Source organism: Talpa occidentalis, unplaced genomic scaffold, assembly GCF_014898055.3.
Source record: "Talpa occidentalis isolate TD23 unplaced genomic scaffold, MPIMG_talOcc4v2.1 talOcc4.11, whole genome shotgun sequence".
Lineage (NCBI taxonomy): Eukaryota > Metazoa > Chordata > Mammalia > Eulipotyphla > Talpidae > Talpa > Talpa occidentalis.
In genome coordinates, this window is record NW_023601104.1 from 9,409,215 (window position 1) to 9,427,357 (window position 18,143).

General features: G+C 36.6%; 1 long non-coding RNA gene across 1 annotated transcript in view; it reads left to right on the plus strand.

Moving 5' to 3' along the window:
• The window catches only part of LOC119237900 (uncharacterized), a 331,742-nt gene that overhangs the window by 228,708 nt on the left and 84,891 nt on the right, over positions 1–18,143 (plus strand). The window lies entirely within an intron of this gene.

The window sequence follows — 18,143 nt, forward strand, 5'->3', positions numbered from 1 at the left end:
AAATACAAATTTGTATAAATCCAGCTGAAGTAGTGCTTCAGATGGAAATGTAAAGAGTCCTCAGCAGCACAGACATGCCTCTATTGAACAACTTTGCCCCATGCACATGCAATTGAAGTCAGCCAAAAGACAGCAGTAGCTGGCAGCTGAAACTCTGAGATCAAAAAATCACACAGCACAACACTATTCACAGGATTGAGGAATTTCCTTCATTATCTAAATCTTTAATAGGCTTGCCAAGAAGTTGTCTGGTTGTATAATCGCAAAAGAACAGAAGAGGGAATAAGCTATAGGAAAGCAGGAAATTTTTGTCTGATATTTTTCCCCAGAGCTTCAACTGCTTTAGGCAGCAAAGTGAATCAATAAATGAATTTCTGTATACATTTTTATTAATAGGAAGTCAGAGTCTCCCTACTCCTTTTAGTAAATGTTGAATAAATATTTAAAAATTCGTTTTGAATTGGTACCAAATTATTAGTCTGGAGACACCCACATGTCTATATCTAGGCTTGGCTGTGTTTATATATAGTCTTTGTTTTATATCCTTTCCGCCATGGAATCATGAAAAAGAAAGCAAGGAACTCCCCTAAGATTAGGATAATCTGAGGAAAAATAAAAACTAAGGAAGTTTTGAACAACATTTAAAGAACTTACGAGACCATATTGAGTCATACATATTAATGCTAAAATTAGCATGGAATAAGTGAGTAGGAATTCAGACCTCAGAGTAGGCGATGACCAAAAGGGAAGAGTTCACATTTGAAAAGGATCTTGACCTGTACTGGAAGAATGAGTAGAATTTGGGACTGAAAGTTAAATACTAGACCTAGACAGCAGGCCACTAAAGAACTACAGTGTCCTATTTCTGCCTGTTGACTGCTGGTCACCACTACAGTCATTTCCATAGCTCAACGCCTCTCAGCTTCATATTCTCACACACACTGCATTTATGCATGTCCTCATCTTGAAGGAAGATTTTAGGAATGTCTAAACTATTGAAACAACAAAATTAATTCAGTAATTTGCAAGAGCTTCTCACATAAAGTAGTCCTTACTGAAAAACAGAATTGCAAAAACAGCCCCAGTGAAGACACATTTTATATCCCTTGGATCCGTGCACAGGCGGATGTCTTCAAACGTCAACACAGGGGAAAGGTTACCAAAAAGTTCCTATTCAGCTTGAGACAAAATAAAAATGCTGTGTATTTGGCACCTGCTTGGAATGGAAGATGCTAGTAGCTCTCTTTTGAAAGAGACTTCTGTGAACAAGGACTTGGCCTGCCTTCAGTCCTTCAACGCCGTCCCTGGTAGTAAGGGTAAAAATACCAGCATCACTCATTAGGGAGGAGGTGAGGTTCTCTGTTGTTTCTTCAGCACTGACCCAGATGCTGGCTCCTTGACTGCTCTTGGAGAAGTCTTGTTTGGAAACTTTAGTACATATAGAGTGATCCTTCATTGGTAAAGAGAAAAGAAGTTGAAAGGTTTACTTTTGAACTATTTCTATATTATAGGTTATGTTCCATAAAGATTTTTATAAGGATAAAATCAGTTTAATTTTGAAATAATGAATTATATTTCTTTAAAACTTCCTTTTCTTAACTCAGTTTGAAAATATAAGCACAGAAATGCTATTCTACCTTTTAATGATAAAGTCCCTGTCCCTCTTAAAATTTAAAAAGAAATAAAAATGAAATCACAAGTTAGGATGTACATCATTCATGCAGATATATGCCATCTACCAGTGAGGGAAGTATCAAAAACTCTAGGAAAAATTCTATCACTATTTTATAACATATAAATAAATCTTATGAAATACATGTTTGTTCCTTTATACCTATCCTAACTTCTCTAAGGCCCTGTCTTGGTAATCATTCCAGGTTTTATGATGATTATAAATGAGAATCTAAGTTAATAAAGACTATGAGAAAGATAGAGGAGAAATAATTTATCACAAAGATCATGAATTAAAAGGTGAAATAAGACTGAATTTAGAATAAAACTATAAAAAACTTCAATTTTTACTTCAAAGAGAACTCTCCAGGGGAAACATGAATGCATTATTTATGTACATGTCTTTCTTGTGCATTTTATTATATAAGGTATCTATAACATACAATTTTTAAATCATATTAAATTTTTAAATCACAGAAAAGCAATATTATATAATACTCTTTATTTTAAGCCCTTTGAAATTTGAGTCTCCCAAGATATTTTACTTGATTTTTTGTTACAATATTTTGCAAATTAATAAAAGATGATATTTTTTTCTTTTTGAATGCTCTAAATATAAGGATATCTTTATTTGGCAATCTTAGGAGAATTTATTTTTAAGAGGTCATAGAGTATATCCATATAAAATAGATAGACATATATTTATAATTTCAGTTATTTTATTGCATGGCAAATTTCCATCTAATATATACTAATTTTTTTTAAATAATTTCTTCAATTCAATTATAGGCTTTTGTCTGTTACTCTAACTGTTACAATATTGTTACAAAAAAGAGTGGCTTATTTTGACATAATTCTTGACTTTCAAACATTGTTAGCAGCATATAAATATAACACAAATATTTGCACAATTAAATGTCATGTTTTTTTTCCTTAGAAGTAAATGTAATCCAAATAAACAAAATGACCCACTTATAACAACCCAGAATGGGACCCACATTCTAAGTACCAACACTTGTGTCATTTTCCAGTTATAATAAGGTGAATGGGATTTTATACCTTCAAACTAACCTCAATGTGTTTCTTTTCCCTGCTGAAATATTCATACTAGTTGTTATATTTAATACTACATTTTCTCTCATACCATAATTCCTGAGACATATTCATATATGAAAGGGAAATATTTCAAGAAAAAGTAAGATTTCCAGGCAAGCATAATGTCTTATGATAAAATTTCCATGAAATTATTTTCATGAGTAATGAAGGAAGTATGAGCCAGTTGAGCCAATTCTTAGAACATGTTTCTTTGGAGGTGGTTTAAAAGGTGTGAAAGTGCTAAGGGTACTCCAGAAGGTGCTCTTCTTTTCCCTACTCAACGAACTTACATAACTAACTTGTAACTCTAGATTTTCAGTGCTTTAAGGTGGAAATTCACTATCAAAAGTCACCTGACTTTTGAAAATCAAGATAAACATATTTAAATAAAATTTTGAAACAAAATATTTCTTGTAAAATTATTAGTGCCTTGTACAAGTGACTATTTTTAATGTAGAACTTCCTTAGGCACACAGGAGATTGTTTAAGTGTTCATTTATCAATGAACCCTTAAAAATTGTACGCATATTTGTTTCAAACATGTATAATTAACCAAGTGGCTAGACTATGTGGAGTCATGAGATACATATATCTAAAATAGATTGAAAACAAATGAGAGAACATAAAACACATTCTCGCCAAAGGGTTAAAATCAATCATAAATATCATACCTAACCGACGAATAATGGAACCATTTTTTGTCTGCAGATATGTTCCTCTGTGCAGTATGTATCTTGATCCTAGGGCTATTAGTAAGTTGATGTTTGGCTCCTGAAATGGGCTCTAGGTCAGCCAATCCATAATTATTCATTTAACATGTCAAATCATTGACTCAACTCACAAAGAGTTGATTGATAAGTGTTGTACTTAGAATAGTGCCAAAAGTATGCTTAATTTAAGGTGCACCAAGTCAAGACTGAGTCTCTCACCACGGGATCTGCAACGGTGGGCTAGCCCCTACTTACTAAGCTGATCTCTCATACCTTTCAGAGATGGATTAACTTTTCCAAGTCATCAGAATTTATTTTCTATTGCAGCCTGTTGAGAAACCAGAAAAGATTTCAAAATCCATCCCTTGCTCTTAAAATTGATTAAAATCTGAATAGAGACAAGTTATATAGTAAGACCTGTTATCCCTCATGGTTGGTAAGGAGTTCTGGACTGCCAGACATCGGGGAGTGTAACCTATGTATATTTCAAGAATAAGAAATAAAAGCAGTCATTTCCTATGTCACAATATAAAATATCTTTCAGAAAACACTATAAAATAGTGCCTCAAAGTCACCAACCAATTGTCATTTTTACTAACCAGCTCAGCCACAGTGGAAACTAAGCCCCTATTAAAAAATAAATAAATAAATAATTTTAAAAAGACTCTGTGGTACTGTTCCTGAAGGTATATTCCACCTGGGCCTTCCTGAGTTCACCCCCAAAGAGCAACCCCTTTGATGAGTCCCAGTTATGATCCTCCATTCTGTGATCTGTTTTCTATACTCCTATGCCCAGAATGGCATCTTTTCTTGGTGGGTTCCAATATTTTGCGAGTCTCCTTCTGTTCCAGATGCTTTATTTACACTTGAAACATCCAACCAATCTGTTCAATTCCTTGTTGATCCCTGAGAAATGGAGATTGTCAGCTGAGGAGAAAATTTCATAAATTGTACTTCCATTTCCATACTTGAACAAAGAGGGATTTTCTGTGACTCCATTGCAAAAGACAGACTTACAAACAGGGGTAGGAGCTAGGGAGTAGTGGGTAATCCAGAGTGACTGAGCCAGTATGTTCCACTGCCAGAGACTTATGTATGAATATATGTGAAACTTGAGCCTTGTTCTTGAAGGATACACAGGGTATGAGAATTACCATAATCAGCATCATTGATCAGAAAGATTTTCTGCATATACCAAATATGGTATTAATATGGGGTGACATTCCTTATCACCACACCCAGAAAGTAAAAGATTTATCTGCAATTTTAGAGGAAGTGCATACAATAACAATTAAGGCAATATTAAATAAATAACCATTAAATAACCATCTCCAATTGCTCAATAATTTAGAAAAGAGAAATAGCTAACATACTGGAAAACATTTTGGAGGATTAGTTCCTGGTGGAAATGTTTATTTATATAGTGTCCGAATGAATTCAAGATGGCTAATTTAGTTGTCATTTTATTACTGTATTTCTTAAATTGTCAACAGCAGTCTACATCATAGTGACACCCTCTGAGGGCTTCCATCATTCATAAGATGTTTTCTCATGAATTATTAGAAAATTATATTTTATCTGCATGTTATCTGCAAAGCATATTTATGTATGAAAATATCACTCTGCCTATGTACAAAGGAGAGAGTCCAAATCAATAAGACGCTTGGATCCCAGTAGAAAATAAAGAATGTGAACAAATCTAAGAGAGAACATGAAAAGACTGAAAAACATTTAAGAATATTCTTTCATAGTAATAACAAAATGTAAGAAAGTTGTGTCATTTCCTTCTTATAACACTAGCATATATATTTTTTTAAGTAGGTGATACTCTGTATTTGCAATGATATAGAAGATAAGAACTGCTAGAAGTATGAACTGAAATTTCTGGAAAGTAGGAATGCAGTTTTATCAAAGCATTAAAATGTTTATAACTTCTGATGAAATAGATTAACTTATGAGTGTCTATGCTCAGGAAATACAGATGGTGACAAAGATTTATACAAAAGAGTGATTTTGTACATTTTTTTTAATAGCAAAAAATAATGCCAAATACTCAGCAATAGAAAATGGATAAATAATGGTAATCTTATAAAAGGAAATTTAATTCAATCTTGCATATATTTCCTAAAAAATCAGAGACATGAAAAAATGGTCATAATGTAATATTTGGTAAAAAATAAAACATACACATGCAATTTTAAAGTATTACATAATATGTTATTAATCATGTATTAATATCTAGTGTTTATATTAACATGATTTTTATAACATACTAATTATATTACTAATATTTAATATATTAAATGCACTGAGAAAACACTCCTGATTCTTCCAAGATGTCCACTGTTATCAGTACAGTTGAAACAGAATCTGTACATTGCTTTGAGTAAGATGGCCACTTAATGTTAAACCTTCACCACATGTAAATCAATCAGAATAACTCACCATATCAAGAAAATTTGGTCATCCTTCATCACATCTACTATTGAACCCTGTTATTGTATTTTCTAAATCAACTATGGCATTCATTAGCTCTATGATTTCTATTTGGGGCTTTTTTATATTTTCTCTGTTCTTGTTGTAATTTTCATTTTGTTCATCCATAGTTTCCTAATTTCATTAAGCATCATTAAGACTGTTGCTGTGAAGTATTTTCCAGTAATATGCTTAGTTCTTTTGAATTAGGGATTTTCTCCAAGGTTTCATCTGGATTCATCAATTGCCCCCTCAAGCATCCTGGTGTTCTGTGTTTATTTCTATGGATTAGGCTATACAGCTTTCCTTTCCAGTCCTGCTGTGACAGTATTGTATTAGAATTGCAGATCTCATTGTATTGAACTAGAGTGGTGTCATTGGATGATGTGCTTTCTTTATTGCATTGGCTGAAGCATCCTCATCAATTAGGGTGACTGGTGCTCGACAGCCAATGTGGCATGGTGGCCCAAAAACACCACCTATAGGGGTACTAGGGAGGAATATTGTGAGGAGATTACTGCAGTGGAGTGCCAAGGGCATAAGCCTCCTTGGGTATTGCAGCTGCTTGAGGTGAGGGAGGAATCAGCAATCATTGTAAAGTCAAGGCACACTCTACCATCAGTGCTCTCTTAGAAGCCCAGACTGCAGTTGACACTTCAGTTGCAGCCTAGTTCTGATTTCAGCAGGTTTTGAGGACAGAGTCTTCCCCCTGAGCCTCAAGCACAAACAGAATTGCTAGCAGCTATGGACTCAAGCCACAGGTTGAGTCATCCCTAGAGACTGCAGGTAGGCTGTCAAGAAGTCTGATGAGCCTATACAGGGATGAAGGTGTCCTTCAGGATCACTGAAGTTAGCCAAAAGCAGCCCCAGGGGTCTCATCATCCACTCCCTGCCCGTTCCACAGAGTTCTCTCTGGAGATGCTCACTTCTTCAGCTACAATAGACTAAAAAGCTCTGGGAAACCATTTCAGCCAAGCAGAAGAGGGGCAGTTACTCTTCCATTGGTTCCTATCTCTCCTCTCTAGAGATGTCAGTCATTAAATCCTCAGCAATCTTAAATGCAGTTGATCCTATGCAGATGTAGGTTGCTACAGCTTTAGGATTCTACTAGTCTGCCTTCTTGCCTCAGCCTCAGGATTTGCTTACTTACTGACTTTTAGCAGAATGTCCAGAATCCAAGTCATCAGTCTCTCATATGTCATTAACAAGAAAGATCTGATTATATGGAAGAATACCATAAGCAACTCTAATTAAAAAGCGATTACTTTTTAACTTGATTAACTTGTATATTCAAATTTATGCAAGCATCCTGCTACAGAGACAAATTAATTCACTAAATGTAAGGCCAATGGGAAGGTGAGGTGACTGAGGAGTTTTCTTATTAGAATCTATCAAACTCCAGGGCAGGTCATATGCTTATGTTTTTTTTTTCTTTTTTTTTTTTTTTCCTTTTTTCAGTGAGACAAGCCTGGTCTGTTTATTTGGTTTATTTAAGTAATTAGTTGTAAAATTAGGTTGGGATTTTTTTAACCTATGGTAGTTATTCTTTATGGGTCTGGCTCGTGAACAAAAATATTTCTTTAAGTTTTTTATTTGGGAATTGCTTTCTTCAGGTGAGCTCTGGCAAATACTATAAAAATGTATAAATTTGAAATGCTATGAAGTATAGAAAAGGGAAGGAAATTACCTCAGTCTGGCAGGAGGCACAATGTTACTTTCTTTAATAAAATGCATCCTCTGTCCTGACTAGTCCGATGCAGCCCAATTGAGCATTTCATTGTATTCTGTCACTTATCCCTGCCAGCCAGAGAAGGCAACTGACACCATGTACCTGAGATTACAAAGAGCCTATGTGTCCCCATTCCAGTTTGCACATTCCTCGGAGGGCTTGGGGAGAGCTGCTTTGTTATTTCTCTCAACTTCTATCACAAATGGTCTTTAACAGACACCCAGAAGCTCTGAGTAAGAACTGCTGGAGCTGGTTGGCACTAGAAGTGCCATGTGACCATGAGAATGGAAGATTGGGGGATGAAGAGCAGAAAGCTATTCTGTTTGAAGGCTCACAGTGACTGAACCTGGCTCTGACAGAAAAGATACTTTTCAGGGGATAAGAAACATCCATGACTAGCACAGAGGGAAAGTTCTGACAGGAAGGCAGACAAGTCTTGGGAGAATACAGTGGTTTCCATGAAATTCCAGCCAATCAGGTAGGGGAAGATTTCCCTACATGTGCTTCCATGCACTTTCTCTAAATTTCCAAATGGACTTTTTGTATAATGGGTACAATGGTAAGTAGTGCTATACTGGGTACATGTGACAATTTTTTCCCCAATGATTCCAGTAATAATTCTACAGCTTGTACTTATGTTTAACATGAGTAACACTATTCATTGTGATTTTATAAAGAATTAAGTTGTTCATTATACTATACCAAAACCAAACAAAGAGAGCACAAAAAAAAGAAAATTACAGGCCAATCTCCCTAATAAATACTGATGCAAAAATCGTCAACAAAATCCTTGCCCATGGAATCCAACAATGCATCAAAGGGATAATACACCATGATCAAGAAGGATTCATCCCAGGGGCACAAGGATGGTTCAACATACGAAAATCGATCAATGTAATCAAAAACATCAGCAAAAAGAAAAATAAAAACCATATGATCATATCAATAGATGCTGAGAAAGCATTTGACAAAGTCCAACATCCATTTATGATGAAGGCCCTTGAAAATCTTGGGATAGAAGGAACATTCCTTAACATGATAAAAGCCATATACAACAAACCCACGGCCAACATTATTCTCAATGGCGAAAAGCTGAAGACCTTTCCTTTAAAATCAGGAAAAAGACAAGGATTTCCTCTCTCACCATTGTTCTTCAATATAATCGTTGAGGTGCTAGCCAGGGCAATAAGACAAGAGAAAGACATACAAGGAATCCAGATAGAGAAAGAAGAAGTAAAACTATCACCATTTGCAGATGATATGATAATATACATAGAGAACCCGAAAAACTCTGCAGATAAACTACTCAGAATAATCAACCAGTTCAGTAAAGTAGCAGGATTCAAAATTAAGGCACAAAAATCAGTAGCCTTCCTATAAACAATCAATCTGAAGAAGAAGAAATAAAGAAAACCATCCCTTTTATAATTGAAAAAAAAATCAAATACTTGGGAATAAACCTAACAAAAGAAATGAAAGACCTATACAAAGAAAATTATAAAACACTGTTAAAAGAAATAGAAGAAGACACAAAGAAATGGAAAGACATCCCCTGCTCATGGACTGGAAGATTTAACATTATTAAAATGGCCACCCTAGCAAAAACAATATACAGATTCAACACTATTCCAATAAAAATCGCAATGACATTCTTCAAAGAAATACAACAAATGCTGATGAAATTCAGATAGAACCACAAAAAAAAAAAAAAAAAAAAAACCACGAATAGCCAAAGCCTTACTGATGAAAACAAAGGAGAAAGGAGGTATCACACTTCCAAACTTCAAGCTATACTACAAAGCCATAATAATTAAAACAACTTGGTATTGGCACAAAAACAGACACACAGACCAATAGAACTGAATAGAGAGCCCAGAAATAAAATCACACTTATATGGACAACTGATCTTTGACAAAGGAGCAAAGAATATGCAGTGGAGCATAGACAATTTGTTCAATAAATGGTGCTGGGAAAACTGGACCACCACATGCAAAAAAAAATGAAATTAGACCACTACCTCTCACCATGCACAAAAATAAACTCAAAATGGATAAAAGAACTGGACATAAGACCTGAAACCATAAAATATATAGAAGAAAATATAGGTAAAATACTACAAGACATACATCTCAAAAACATCTTTAAAGACTCATCACCCAAAGCAAAGATAGTCAAGGAAAAGATCAACACCTGGGATTACATCAAACTGAAAAGCTTCTGCACAACAAAAGAGACATTAACTAAAACAGAGAGACACCCCACTGATTGGGAAAAAAAATCTTTGCACCCCAGTCAACTGATAAGGGACTGATCACCAACATATACAAAGAACTCACAGGACTCAACAAAGACAAAGTAAACAGTCCAGTCAAAAAATGGGCAGAAGAACTTAAAAGACATTTCTCCAAAGAGCAAATGCAATTGGCCAACAGGCATATGAGAAAATGTTCAACATCCCTTATTATCAGGGAAATGCAAATTAAAACCACGTTGAGATGCCACCTTACACCAGTAAGAATGGCACATATCAAAAAAACAAGCAACAACAAATGCTGGTGAGGATGTGGTGAAAAGGAACTCTCCTACATTGCTGGTGGGAGTGCAAACTGGCCGAACCACTAGAACCACCATGGAAAGCTGTCTGGATGTTCCTCAGTCTACTACAAATGGAGCTACCATAAGACCCGGCAATTCCACTCCTAGGGATCTACCCAAAGGACACAAAAACATTGATTCAAAAGAACACCTGTACCCCCATGTTTATTGCAGCACTATTTACAGTAGGCAAAACCGGGAAACAATCCAAATGCCCAAAAATAGATGACTGGATCAAGAAGGCGTGGCATATATACACAATGGAATATTATTCAGCAATCAAAAAAAGATAAACTCATGCCATTCACAGCAACGTGGATGGAACTAGAAGGAATTATGCTCATGACTCAACAAAAACAAAATAAACAATCCAGCAAGAAATGGGCAGAAGGAAAAGGAAAAATATCGGATGGTTTCACTTATAGCAGGAATATAGGGGAACCAAATAAGACATCAGTGTAAATGTAATAATAATAGTACAAAACACAACAAAGCAAAAACAGACAATTATAAGTCAGAGACACCCTGCAGGGGAGGAGGAGGGAGAGGCATCAGAGGGAGGGAGGGAGGAGCACAGGGGACTGAGGTGATGGTGCACGGGTATATTGGTGAAGGAAACTCTGTGGGGACTACACCTGAGGGGGTGGGGGGAAGCAAATATCATTTAAAAATGAACAAGGATGTAAAAAGAATTTTTTAAATAATATAAATAAAAGAATTGTTAAATACAAACCTTAAACATATTCTGTAATTGCAAAGCTGTATCTCAGCATATTTTCTTTTTTAAAATATAAGTGACTTTCATATTTCTTGAGCTCCTAGTTTTATTCTTAGGAGATTATTAAAAGAAACCTAATCTATTCCAGCCTCTGATAATATAGCTGAAGGAGAACGTGTCTCTCTGGTTTTCCTCACACTAACCTCCTGCTAATCTTAGTGTCACGTGGCACAGACAGTTGAAAATCACATGTGTCCAGGCAGGGGCATGTGACAGAGAAACACAGGTGGTTCACTCCCATATGAGGGTTGGTATATCATTTCTCTGAGTCACTCTCAGGGTTGACAATTTCATGATAATTAAATACTCATTATTATTGAGAGTTTAATGGTTATAAAAAACATAGACAAGAAAGGAGTTGTCATAGAAAGTCTCTAATGAGTCCCTATAAATTTGGGAAAGGAAATTATATTTGACATTAAGGGTGATTAATGCAGAAGTGGAACATAGGCCAGTGAAATCCATTTCTTCTCTTTTCTCTGGAGAGTTAGTAGTAAGGCAAATGACTTTCTCCAGTTCCTCAAATAATGAAATTTTACTGTCAACCATTTACTTCTCTCCTAGTAAAAACAAATTAGAGGACAAATATTCAAATTCTTGTTACAAATGCCCCTGAAGTCTCAAAAATGCTCCGTTTGGTCTTACAAGGGATTCAAAAGTGAATAATTTACACCTCCCTACATAAAGTCATGACAATAGAACCAATACATGAGCAAACCAACCCCCTTTTACTAATTTGAAAGATCTGCTTTATGACACTTAGCAAAATTTGATACAAAAGGTTACAGTTCTATATCCATATGAACATATATGGCTATATTATGACTGTATTATAAAAGAGATAGTAGTTGGAATGTAACTTAATACCTGGTTGGAATTTTGAGAGATAAGGATGATGATGACAGAATTATAGAAATGAGAACGACATAAAGATTTGAGATGAAAAAGTATGGGGATGGCTTGATTCAGTGAATTTGATATATATAGGCATGGAATACAGATGTGTGAGATAAAAGTAGATTGTGGAATATCATGGGAGACCATGAATATCTAAGAGAAATCAATTTCTTAGGGGGCAATAAGAAATTATTAAAAGCTTTTAAAATAAGAGAGTGATTGGGCCTCCCCTGGTGGCGCAGGTGGTTGAGTGCAGCGCTGTGAAGCTGTCCTCAGCCTCTGCAGCGCAGGTTTGATCCCAGCTGGCCGAGGTTCCCACATGGTGCAGCAGACCGCTCCTGTCTCACCTGCTGCTCCCCTCAGCAGTGTATTTCGTCAGTCTGCCTTTTCTGCTCCCCACTCTGTCTCTGGTGAATCCTCTCACCCTCCTGCAAATCTGGCCTGTACCCCAGTTCTTGTACAAATAAATAAATAAATAAATAAATAAATAAATAAATAAATAAATAAATAAATATTTTTAAAAAATAGAGTGATTTTTTTAAATTGAGGTAGTATTTGGATACTCTCATCAGATATTACCACCATAGTATACGCACCACCAACTCACCCACAGTCCACCACCCTCCTCCATTGTGCTTCATTCCCACTTGCTCCTATCCCTGCCCCCTCCCCCTTTGGTGCTTCAGTTCTATAGTCAGCTATCAAGGGTTACTTTTAAAAGTCTTTATCTGACTTTTAATTTAGTTACTTTATATTCCATAGATTAGTGACACCATCCAGTATTTATCTTTATTTTGAAGCTTTCCTACACACTGAGAGCCATGGTCTGGACAGGGTGAGAAAAGGGAACAGAGATCCATTGTGAGATCTTTTGAAATTATCAAAACAATCTGAGAGACAGTCAAGACTTGAATTTAGATAGGAACAATAAAAAGAAAGGATGTGAGTTTGTAGACTACAACCATCTTTTCCTTTGACCCATTATTCCTCTACCTTTCCATATCTCAGGATAACTCTAAGGGAGCATAAAAAGAGGAAGGGAGGAAGATGATTTCAATATCAATTTTTTTATTATTTAGTGTTTCCAACCTGTCTTGAGCAATTGTGCTAAAATCAACTGAAAAGGAAGAAAGCGTGCCACACTGGGTCATAGTATTCCATGCTTTAACTGCCATTATTATGCAGTATCTAAAGCTAACATTGGAAAAACTTAAAAAGGCAACACAAAGTTTTTCTAAATTCCTGAAGTAGAATTGTTAAAAACTATATGATATATGAAATATAAGGACAAAGAATAAACCATTCTGGGGGACTGTGTTAAGTGTTAAGGTGTTAAGTACAGCACTGTGGAGCTATATGCAGCCTCTGCAGCATGAGTTCGGTGCCTGGCATAAATAAATAAATCTTAAAAAAAAAAGAATAAACCATTCTATGTTGGGGTACTTAGTTGTTTTTTTTTTTTTTTTTGCTGTTGTAAACAGAGATTCATATCATTAAAAAAATACTGTCCACAACTTTGTGAGTAGTAGGTGTATAGTAGTTAAGGGTACTCCTGATAGTTTTTAACAAAATGGAAATTACACATTTATTTAATTATATTGATATGTATTTTTTTCTCTGAAAAACTACACTGGCTTTCTGCTTATCATAGTGATCTAGTTTCCTTCATCGACAAATTTATTTAAGTAAAATGTTAAGATAATTTGAGGAAAGTATTTTCTAAGTAATACTATAAGAACGTAGCAAAAAATATCAAGATGGTTTGGAAATGCTGTAGATTTGGATAAATAATACTGACTTTAATATCCCCTAATTTGTATTTAGCTGTATTGTGCCTGATCTGTGCAACAGTCCTCCTGACACCATTTGCTCTACTCAGATATAACTTGAGGCTGTCCAGGTATAGGAGGGTCTGTTAGAAATTGCCTAGAGAAAATAAAATGGTAAAGAAGCCATAGTCGACACTGTACAATGCAAGTTAGCATAAACTATATCTTCTTTCCTCATTATTTGTAAGTTTAATTTTGTTACCTAACAAAATTGTCCTCTCCTTGTCATCTGGGGGAGTAGCCAGAAGCTATGATGGATAAAGCAGGCGTGACATACACTGAGCCTTGTCCCTCCTCATAGCCTCGTATCAGGCCAGCCTCCTGCCTGTTCCCTGATTCCATCACCTACCTAAGTTCTTCTCACTTGTAATTTAGTCTCCCTACTCGTCTCCCTGTCCCTTGAGCTGCCTTCCCTTTTCACCTTGTATTCGGTTCCCTCCTCTCTGGACTCTTATCCAGATCATCACTTATTCTTGCTCCTCTTCAAATACAGCTTTGGCTTAAATGTGACCTCTTCAGGGAGAACTTACCTGATGTTTTATTGAAAACATTTCCATTGCCATCATCCTTCCCATCCCTCATTATTTCCTCTCCCACTTAAATTTTATTGATAGCACTGATTACCATCTGAAGTTGCATCCTGCATTTATTGCTCTCGTTGATTGTCTGTCCCTCCCCTATAGAATGCAGTTGCTCTCAAAAACAGGTGTTCTGTTTTTGCTTTATTCCCTACCCCTAGAATAGCATCTAATGCACTTGGAGTACTCAGTAAATATTAACTGAAAATCATCATTATTAATGAATGAATAAAATGGGGTGTTCCTAAATGAATTTTTAAAAAATCAATAGAAAATTTAATAAGCATTTGCTAATCATAAGAGAAGATTCCAAACCAATGTAAAAAACATTTTGCCCTAGATAGAAAAGAAAATAGAAGCATAAGAAATCATCATATGCTATTTTTGCCTTGCTTTCTGATTGGAAGTTAATTGGTGGAACACTCTAGAATGTAACTACAGAGGGTGTGCAGAAAAAGTACTAAATAGCAGAGGAGGCTTCAACAAGGAAAGGGTGGAAAAACTCAGGAAGAGGGTCCCCAAGGAGGTGATGAGTCTGATTAGAGCACTGTTGGAGGTCCTCACCACAGAGCCCCTCTCTGCAGACTGCCTAGTAATGGCACATCCATGGTGAAAGGATGGGATGCGAGTCTTTCACACCTTCTGTTTTCCTCATGTCTTCAGTTGGACTCTTTGAGAGGGTGTGTGTGAGTGTGTGTGTGTATGTGTGTTTCTTTTCCTTGGCTCCCAAGTTGCATCAGTCCGCTCCTGGTACTTGGCAACCCAGCACACTTCCTCCCACTAACGACAAGCCTGTCTGCAAAACAGAACAACATCTTTGAGATGGGGTGTTTATCTGGGCAGCCTGCAGCCTCTGCAGCCCACAGGGGCCCCTCCTTCAAAGGCATTGCTGAACAGGGCTCACCTGATGAAAGCTCAGACTGTGTATGCTTGACTTGATTTACGGGCAACGGCCAGCTCATTAGGCGCACTGGCCTGAGGAAGCCAGTCGGCTGTGGGGACAAATGTTTGTGTAGCTCTGTGGTGCCCACAGGGCTGTTTGCAACTTGGGGACTGGAGTACAAAGGGGGCAGTGATAAGGGGCTCTGGAATCCATGCCTGGCTCAGGGAGCGCTAACTGCCCAGGAGATTGATATCTAGGGTGCAAAGGCTAAAAAAATTAGATTAATTTAGCTCAGCTGTGTGCACTAAAAGATTGGGTTGCAGCTGGTGCTGAAATATTAGAGATTGGACCTCAGAGATCAGGGGGCAAGTCTCAAGTTGGAATGAAGAGAGTAAGTAAGATGGATTGCCTCTCAGCATGCCTGCTCCCCAGGAAAAGGATAGCGGGCAAACACAGCACAGGCCCTGCAGTACCGATAATTCTATAGGACACCACTAAGAAAGTAAATTGTATGTTCCTCAGAACATGACATTGAAAATATAGTGTATAATTATAATGTGTAATCCTGGGGGAGGCACCTGGACAAACTAGTTTAAAAATATTCTCAACTTTGGTCTCTTCCTACATGAAGTAAGACTCAACAATAACAAATATTTTGGTATAACCTGAAAAACAAGTTGAATCCTCCCTGAATTCTAGTAGTTTGTTACTCTTAAATGCCCTGATTTTACAGTAATTATTTTTCTGTGGCTCTGGCCTTTCCCTGTTCATCTCCTTAGAAAATAACCTTCAGCTATAAGTTTCCCTACAAAAATTCTTCACACTCCCCAGTTTGGTGGAAAATCTAGTAAACTTCAAATTCCACCTCTCCAACAAGAATATATATATATATATATATATATATATATATATATATATATATATATATTTACCAGAAACCCATTGCTCTGTGTCACTTTTTAAGGGAACAGCTCATAAGCATGCTATTTAGTAACTGATGAACTCTTCACCCCTTTGATAACACATTTTTTAAAAAGTTTCCATTTATTGAGTGCTTATTTTAAGCCAGTCACTGTGCAAATTCTTTATATAATGAAAATCTTTGTCCCAATTTACATGTGTGTTTAAGAGCAATAAAAATGGTCACTTCCTTTGGCCATGGATTTCAGATTTGGATGACAGATTTTATCCTTGCCCTGTATATTTAATTCAAAGATTGTGTATGTTACTATGTGCTCAACCAGTGGTGATAAAGTAAACTCTGATAAGGTCCAGATATGAAAATGATCCTAAAAATTGTAAAAAGAAAAAATTAAGTGGTCAAAGTCTCTCATTTCTTAAAGTTTCTCTCTGAGACTATGAATAGCATTTTGGGGTAGATTGAAGCTGGTACAAAAGAGATCAAGGGCTTTTAAAACAGAATTTTAAAACGTGTACCTCAATGGCTAATACCTTGTTGCATGATGGAATAAAGACTGATCCGGAAGCTAAAAGATCAAGATATCAGTCAAACTCATTCATGGACTGGTCCAGTCATCTAAGAGAAATCACTCCTTGAATGACTTCACTTAAGCTTGAAATGAGATAACATAGAGGAAATTTCACTGAAAATTATTGAGCCTTAAACCCAAAAAGAACTCATTTTCTCCAATTCTACATCTGACAGATGTGGCATTTCCAAAGTTACACGTCTACTAAGTAGTGAAGGAAAGAAACAACACTCATGTCTTCCAATCAATAACTTAGTGCCTCTTCTGTCACACACTCCTCATACCTGTAATTATTGGTAAAAATCCAGTTCTTAATGGAACTCAAGGTGAAATCAAGGAATAGCCACAAACCACTATTTAAACAGAGCCACAAAATCAAACATTTACAGAGGGAAAATTAATATTCTTGGATCAAGTTCAATGGTGAGCAAAAGGGTGTGCAACCAAGACTGCTTTGACATAGAAATTTGTGGGATGATGATTCCCAGATAATGGAAAGTAGGGATCTCAGAGACCAGGACTCTCACTTAAGTGGCCCCAAATTCAATCAGCACAAAAATATGAAAAGGAAAATATCTGCCCGAAGTCTAAAAGTGATAATAAGAAATAAGCTGTGATTAACCTTTAAGCAAGAGGCACCAGTGTAGTTGTAATGCACAAATCAGTCTTGGAAGAGGAGTTTTAAACCCACATGCCTGGAATGATGGGACATTGCATAATGAGTGAGATAGGTTGGGGTAAGAGACGACAAGCTGTGTTTGATCTGTGACAAATTGGAAAGATATGCCCTATCACTACTCAGCTGACGTCAACTATAGCCATGTCAGAATGTATGACCTGTGTGGTTTGATCTTACAATTTTCAAGACAGAAATTAGAATTTTTATGTGACCATCCTTAATTTTTTAAATACTTATAATAAATTCAAACACTGTTGAGGCCAAACAAAACAGGCCTCTGGGCATTATTTTTTAAACTTTGCATCTGAAGATGGAGAGGAAATGGAAATAATCAGAGAGCATGGATTAACAAGGTTCGGAGTTGAGTGGGGAAAGAAAAATGATGCAAAGTTCCAGGAAGAAAGTGTCAGCAAAATGGGACCCAATGTATCCTAAACCTTTACTATAGCTCTAAAATTCCTTGTATTGGGCCGCCCCGGTGGCACAGCGGTTGAGCGCTGGGTTGCGAAGCTGCCAGCAGCCTCTGCAGCACCGGTTCGATCCCCGGCTGCTCCCCGGCCACCGGAGGAGGGTCCCACATGGCGCGCAGACCTCTCCTGCCGCCCGCTGCTCCCCTCAGCAGTGTACTTCGGTCCTTCTGCCTGCTCTGCTCCCCGCTCTGGCTCTGGTGAATTCTCTCACCCTCCCGCGCTTCTGACTGTACCCAGTACATGTATAAACAAAAACAAACAAA